Genomic DNA, 7104 nt, shown 5'->3' with positions numbered 1-7104 from the left:
TGCGCTGCTTCCTCTCCTATAATGCAAGGCTTTTATCCCCTGACCCAGAGTCTTGGAGCTGGACAAGCTGGACCTGCGCTTTGGGTTGAAAGACAAGGGCAGATCCTAAGGTCATTTCATCTAGGTGAAAGGTCAACAACGATGCTAATGCTAATCAAAGACTCATGTTGTGCAATGGTGAGGCTGCAACAAGGCATCTGGCCTAAAGTCGCACTCCTGGCCATATTTAGACAACTCTCTGCGCTGCTATTGCATGAGCGACGAGCTGATAGAACTATACTGTAAAATCCTGAGAATTGTCATTGTACATTTTCATTCTCTCAGTAGTCAGTTATAAAGGAATATATCAGTACAATGCCATCGATTGTGGGTGGACTAGAACATCTCAAGTGAAATTGTATCCCTGTTTGTTGACGCTGTTTATTGAAGGCACACATATTTTTGTCTTTCTACCTGGGCTTTTCCGTGCAGCAGCGACGGCTCCAGAATATTGTGACTGGGGGTGCTATGGGGGTTCTGGCTATTTAGAGAGGGGGGCTAATGCATCTTGGTTTACATCAAGTCAGTCAATTGGCCTTGTTTGGAAGGGGGGCTTACGGGGGCTAAGCCTCCATCAGAGGGGCTAAAGCCCCCCCCCCCCCGGAGCCATCACTGCTGTATAGGCCGGTGTAGGAATGGAACTAAAAGACTTGCCTCCTCTTGTTTATCAAACCCTGGCATCAGGAGTAGCCGTGCAGGTCCTGCAAAGTTCCAACTGATCCTAAACTCCCAAACGCTGGGATTTGCAGACATGGCGATGCGCCAGCGGAGATTTCACTCCAGGACCTGTTTGGAGCAGCGAAAGGAGGGGAAGAATTGAACCCAGGGGTAAATTAACAAATTAACTCATGCACCAAAGACCAAAGGAAATGGCATGAATGACAGAGCAAACCAAATAGGAAGAGGAGAAGAAAAATGATACTGCCCACGAGTCAGTTGTATTCTCATGGGGAAGCGTCTTTCTGTACAGGGCTTCTCAACCTTTTTTAATTCCAAGGACACCCACCCACTTTGATAATAGGATTTTTAACAATGGGACCCCAATAAGGAAACCTTTGTTGTTAGATATGATTTGGTCCAGTATTCCTTGGGATTAGAGATAACAGTGAAACTCTGATCAACATTCTCTGGTTGATACCATACATGTAATAATGGTGAAGATGAATTAACAATAATTTTGCTGGGGACCCCCTGGAAGCCCCTCAAGGACCCTGGTGGCCTCTGCACCTCATGCATGGTGACAACCACTATTGCACCTAGCTTTGGGTTGCATCAATCTAGGTATAGTATATTCCATATGAAGCCTGTGGTTATAATTGCAGCAGATACCCTTATCCACTTGAACCCTAATGCAACATTTGCAAGTTATAGCCGATCTACAAGCTCACAATGCATCACGTTGTGATGCATTGTGAGCTTATAGATCGGCTATTTCTGGAAAAGAGATTTAGTTAGACACCAGCTCCCAACATTTGGAACTAACTTCATATAGGCTACTTTAAGTTCTTATTTATCGATATCACAATGAAAACAAATTTTCCAAGCTTTTGAAGATAAAAATACCATGACATTTAATTATTATTTTATTATTTTTTATATCTGTTATGTTTCATATCAGTGTTTTGCAAATTATTTGGGGGCCCACTTACAGAAATATATTCAAAGGTTTGCAACCACATTTTCACGATTTTTCAAAAATAGCAGATCTACAAGCTCGTAGCGCGGCACTCGGTGCTGCGCTATGAGCTTGTAGATCTGCTATTTTTCAATAGCTAAAGCATAACATAATGCTTTGCTTAAAACACCAAAAGGGGTTCCCGCCCTGAATGGGTTAAATAGTTATATTATACTGCATCAAATGATATCAGAGGATTTTGGACGTATTCCTTTGACACTGCCATCAGGTTTATAAGGGCAAAGTCTGTGCAATGACATTTGTGAAAACAAAAGAGTCCTTCCGCCCAGAGTTTTTGGAAAAATTGGAAAACACAATTTGACTTAATTCAGCCCACGTATGCCAATGGAATAGCCACATTTCAACAAAGAAACCACCACCGTTACTCAGCTGACAAATATTCAAAACAGTCCTTAACTGGAGACCATCGTCTTGGCTGTGTACTACTTTTCAAAGCAAATCGGCTGCTTATCTCTTCCATCTTTCTGATTTTGAATCTTTCTCGTACGCCACAGCTCTGCGCATTTGCCAGTTTCAGGGGTAAACATCCACAGTTGGCTCTGCAATACGAATACCTGAGGAAGCGTTTATTTATTCACACAGGATGAAACGCACGCTCTCACGCACCCGCCCGACTACACGCGTGCGGCGTGTGTGATGTTCCAATATGTACATGTGCCCATGTGTACAGTACACAGACGTGTACGCATAAATACGTGCACGAGCGAAAATTGTCACTGTCGGGCAGAAACCCATGTATCTCCATATTTAATTTTTGTATTTTTATTTTTTATGCCCAAATAAAATACTGGCATATTTTATACTTCATCGTATGACAGCGTCGTGCAAAAGTTGAAAGAAATAGGTGATCTATACAAGCTGAAGACACGTCGCGATGTGACTGTATGTGGGTTTAATAAACATTTTTACAGATGAAACGTTTTGATCCAATGGAATATTTTCCATTTCTTGTTTTAGACATAGGCCTACACACTTTCCACCCGACAGCAACAATATGCATGCAGATCGACATCCATCCAAGTAACTATGCTGTGCACCATATAGGCCTACATGCACATGCACATGCACATGCACATGCACATGCACATGCACATGCACATGCACATGCACATGCACATGCACATGCACATGCACATGCACATGCACATGCACATGCACATGCACATGCACACACAGAGCACTACTAGCGCTGTCTCCGCGGTAACATGAGACTGGAGGGGACTTTTCAGAGGAAGGGATCTCAGAGCTAAGTAAGAGCAGCTGATGTTGCATCATACTTCAAACATTCTGCAAATTAACAATATGTCAAAGGCTATGGAGCACTCCCTGACACACACACACACATACGTGCACACGCACGCACGCACGCACCCACGCACGCACGCACGCACGCACGCACGCACGCACGCACGCACGCACGCACACACACACACACACACACACTCAGAAATAGAGAGATCGTCTTTGTGATAAGAAATAAGCCCGCCACCTCTGCGCATGAGTCCACGTGTGAGGGAGCTGTTAAAGTCTCTGGGTCTAAGGCCCAAATCACGTACACCAGCTGCAACTACTCGCAACTCCTTGCAACAAAACAAACAACACCAATGCAACTCCTTGCAACTGCCATTGGGAATAATGGTTGCAAGTAGTTGCATGGCGACCCTCTGGTGTGGTTGAGGCTTAATACTCCCCCTTCCTTTATGTATACAGAGTGACACTGTGACAGTGGAGCGACCAGCGTAGACACACAACACATTATAGGCCAACATACTTTCTGCCAGTGGTTCCCGAATTTGGGGTCCACCGGAACTCCCAGGAGTCCTTGAAGAGGGTCCCCATGTAGCTAAATTATTAATAGTTACTAGGAACCAAATGGACCTTTACAGGCCTGTAACTCCGACCATTTGTTTCCATTTGTACACTCTCTGAGTTATGGGGGACCTTGGTTCCCGGAGTCCCCAGAAAAATGAGGATCAGTTTACAATTCAGCCCTGTTTATATTTTTGACAAATATAAAATCTGATCAACAAGCTCACGAAAATGTCTATGCGTTTTTTGTGATGAAAAATCTTCTCTTATGGGGGTCTCTCCCTGGCAAGAAAATCTTTTTAAATGGGGGTCCGTGGCCAAATATATGTGAATCAATTTGGGGGTCCGTGACATGAATATGTTTGAGACTCACTGGCCTAATACGTTAGCAAACAAGGGGTCCTTGAAAAAAAAAAAGGGTTTGAGAAGCACAGCTTTATGCACCGACGCTATTATGATAAGATTATGTTGTGAAGCGGCAGGGGGGCAGATTCTCACCACCGGCGGACAGTGCAGATGTTTCTGGAACCTTGAGAGGCCAGCTGGCGGAATGTTTTCCCACTGCATGAAGAGGCCGGGGCGAGCCACGCTATTGGCCGCCCTCCCCCGAGAGGTCACGTGACTGAGGGGAACCCGAACCAACCCGCCGGTCGGCGGCTGGCCTGACCCGTTGCAGCGGCGGTCATGTCAACCGGGCCGGCCCACGCGGGCTCGGACCACTGATCTCGGTCCAGAGGGGAGAGGGAGCCCACTGTCAGCCACATCAAAAGGAACGGACCCTCCCCCTCATGGGGGGGAGGGGGGGGGGGGGGGGGGGGGCAACTAGACAACTGGCCCTGAGATACAAGCATGGCGGAGAGACCGAGCTCACTCACACGCATGCAGGGACGCAGACACACACGTGGGCTTACACACGCATTCACACGCACAAGGATGAGCACGCATGTGCACCTATACACATGCACATATGGATTCATACACACATGCACTATAATACACAACAGACACGGGCGCACACGCACGCGCGCATACAGAGATAACCACACATGCACAAATGGACTCTCTCAACACACGAAAAATGAAAATACCGTATATCCTTAATCAGTGATTCAGTGATGACATTTCCAGGGTCACAGTATTCAGACGACTCAAGTGTTTCCTTTGTACCATTTTGATAACGTGGCAGTATCTTCTTCATGTTGGTTGGGACAGTCATATAGCTGCAGCGTACTGTACCTTACTGTACCTGCGTCAACACTAAACAGGTGTTAAATGGTTCATCATCAAAGGAACAAGGTCAGCTAAAGTTGATTTGCTAGAAGGGCGGGCTTGGCTGGAAGTGATTGGTGCTGACAGACACGTCCAAACATCTCTAATGTCAACTCCTAATTAAGATTAAGCACTCTAGAGGGTACTGACAACCAGTAATACATATCTCTCTCTATGTGTGTGTGTGTGTGTGTGTGTGTGTGTGTGTGTGTGTGTGTGTGTGTGTGTGTGTGTGTGTGTGTGTGTGTGTGTGTGTGTGTGTGTGTGTGTGCCTGTGCGTGCGCGTGTGTGCATGCGTTTATGTGTATATACCATGTATAGAGGAACACGTGAAAGGGAGAGTGTGAAATATCTCTTGACATGACACATAAACAGTCACACAGTAAGCGACTCAAACCTTGCAAATGTTAAACCTTTGCTGATCCCACAGAGCAGACTGTACATCCACTCCTCACTCAATCAAACCTGAGACAATGCATCAACTGAACTATCCCGTTTCTTTATTTTTCAAATACCTTGCTTCATGGTGCAAATTAGATTAACACAGGGGACATGCTAGGATTGAGATTAGATTCGTATGGTCGATGTAGCAGCCATGTTTTTTCATTTCTGTAATTTATGCAGACGATGTATACTGATTTTTAACCACCTTCATCTGGGTGTCCCTTTTTTTGGCATGCCATTACATGTGAACGAGACATTTCCATTTTCAAAAATATCATATCTGAGCTCACAACACATGTGCTGTGAACGTCATCAGCAATTTTTTTAATTATTTTAAATAAGTGGTACATTTAAATAAAGATCATTTTTGTCTTTATTTTTTCTATAGGCTGGGGCCTATACCAGAAAAGTTATTTGTATTTATTTCCATTTATTCGTTAGCTTATGTATGACTTAAATATTCTCAAGCAGAAACTTTTAATCAAATCTATACATTTCTGAAATTGTTAAGAAAATCCTGCACTTTTGACAACATATCGGTAAAAACATTGGTTGTCCAGGACTCTCCAAAATCATAATCAGGATGGGACTCGGTCGGGCTCTAATGGACGGCCTCATGTTGAACCTGTATGTGAGTACGTATATGAATGGCTTCTCAGGTAACTGAGCCACCAGGTTGACTGCATGGTGGCCTGATTTATACTTAGTCGTACGAGTAACTGGCCAATCAGCCTTGTCAGTTCCTACCGGGTGGATTGTTGTAAGAAAGAATTAGTGAGCGGAAATTGCCAGCCATGGCTGCTGACTAGGTCCAGTCCTTGCGATTTACAGTATATGACAGGATGAGGGGAAAATACTCATCATATGTCGTGGGTCCAAATGGCAGGATTGCACAGGAAAAAAAAATCATTGTCAGATCGATTTAAGTGATTCCCACTCAGCCCGTAGAATATGTGGTCGTGGAAGAAAAACATTGAGAACTTGGACCAGAAACGTCTAGTGACCGAGGAGCGTTGGATTACTGTAATAACACCCTGAACTGGCCCAGTGCCCTCTAGTGGTCCCTGCCCACTATGCTCCAACTGCAGGGACAGACCATTATACTGTAACACAGCACTAAGAGTCTGACCGGAGCTTAAGGAGCAGCAGAGAAAACCACAAAAGAAACAAATTAAGCCAGAGATCAAAACATCAAAAATATAGATATAAAGACAATACGCATTCTATGTTTCAGCAAATTAGAGAAGGATTCTGTACTGGTAAGTTGAATAAAAAGAAAAGTGTATGATTTGAAATGGACCCCAGCTGTGGTGTGCTGTAGCCTATAGTGGGTTATAATTAACTGTACTGTACATGAATGATCGTGCAAAATATAAAGGATTTGTCTCAACATCTCTAGGATTTCCTCAAATTCTAATACTTTTGATATTGTGAATAGCTTCCTTAGCTTTTATCCATGGTGCCTTATCAGCTTCCTATATTATGTATGCTGCATGTATCCAAAACCAGACTAGACTAGTCAATTATTTTATTTAGTTATGACGATTAATTCCACCCACTGCTTGCACCTGCTGTTGTACTACCTGGCTCACCCACCAGTGAGGAGCCCCAACCAGTATAGGTTGTGGAGCCTTCGTCCTACTCCTTCCACTCAACACCCCCGTTGACAGGTGCCGCCCCAGCCTGTAGGAGTACAGTATGTGCAGCGACAAAGATTACCCCTCCACACCCGATTCCCCTGAACACAGGCCAATTGCGATGGATTGAAACCCTAGACTAGTGGTGGGCGCTTTCTGTGCCTTGAGACTCACAAATCGGATTGTTTTTGCTACAATATATTTTATTCA

The 7104-nt window shown here is 44.5% G+C and overlaps 1 protein-coding gene across 1 annotated transcript in view; it reads right to left on the bottom strand.

Annotated features, from left to right (window-relative positions):
* The window catches only part of LOC306932156 (pepsin A-like), a gene marked incomplete at both ends in the record, with an annotated part of 47892 nt that overhangs the window by 35006 nt on the left and 5782 nt on the right, over nt 1-7104 (bottom strand). The gene's annotated exons all lie outside the window — the stretch shown is intronic.

Source organism: Electrona antarctica (genome assembly GCF_951216825.1).
Source record: "Electrona antarctica genome assembly, chromosome: 11".
NCBI classification, from domain to species: Eukaryota; Metazoa; Chordata; class Actinopteri; order Myctophiformes; family Myctophidae; genus Electrona; species Electrona antarctica.
This window is presented reverse-complemented; position numbering and strand designations above follow the sequence as displayed.